This window comes from Echinococcus granulosus, assembly GCF_000524195.1.
Source record: "Echinococcus granulosus chromosome Unknown EG_S00023, whole genome shotgun sequence".
Classification (NCBI taxonomy): Eukaryota; Metazoa; Platyhelminthes; class Cestoda; order Cyclophyllidea; family Taeniidae; genus Echinococcus; species Echinococcus granulosus.
Window position 1 is genome coordinate 415,672 of NW_020170403.1, and position 724 is coordinate 416,395.

Consider the following 724-nt stretch of genomic DNA (forward strand, 5'->3'; position numbering starts at 1 on the left):
GAAGAAGAGGGGGAGGGGGAAAAAGTGGGAGAAGAAAGGGAAGTGGTTGCATTGAGTAGACAGGTGTCAGTTCTACTTGCTACTTGACCATTGTTGCTTGATCCTCACGAAGTGAAAAATTGCATCTGCAGTCCACCCCACACATAGCAGCATGGTCTTGTGAGCGGTGAAGTGGTGTGTGTTAGGGAAGTGTGGAGTGAGTAGTGGAGGATGATGCGTGGTGGACAGTGGGTGGTGGGTCGTTAGGGGACAACCAAGGACGTGTTAGTCGCCATCACCACCTAGTCAGTGAAGCATTCAACCAACAGGTAAGCTGAGGTGTCTGGTGCATGATGCATGAAAGGTAGGTGGAAGAAATGAAGAACAAGGTGATGCTCCATCAAGCCCATTGTCTGTCGCATGTGAATGCACGTCTTGTTGGCAGGATGCAGTTGGTTGGCAACACAACCGTCATCACATCTCTCCTTTCCCACCTAGTTGTTGAGGTATGTGTAAACGAGCTGTTACGTTAGCGCTGAGATGAAGCAGTGTGGGAGTTCTCTCTGTCTGGTTCATCGCCAGTTACTTTGTTGTGTCAGTGCTGACAAGGAGTGGAGGGCATTATTATTCTTGGTACATCGCTAGAAACGAATGGTTGTAACACTGTCAGAACGGCCCGTGTTAGCTGCTGTGGGCAGCACCTTCTCGAGATGCACGAAGCGTCTGTGTCTGCAGAATTGTTGGT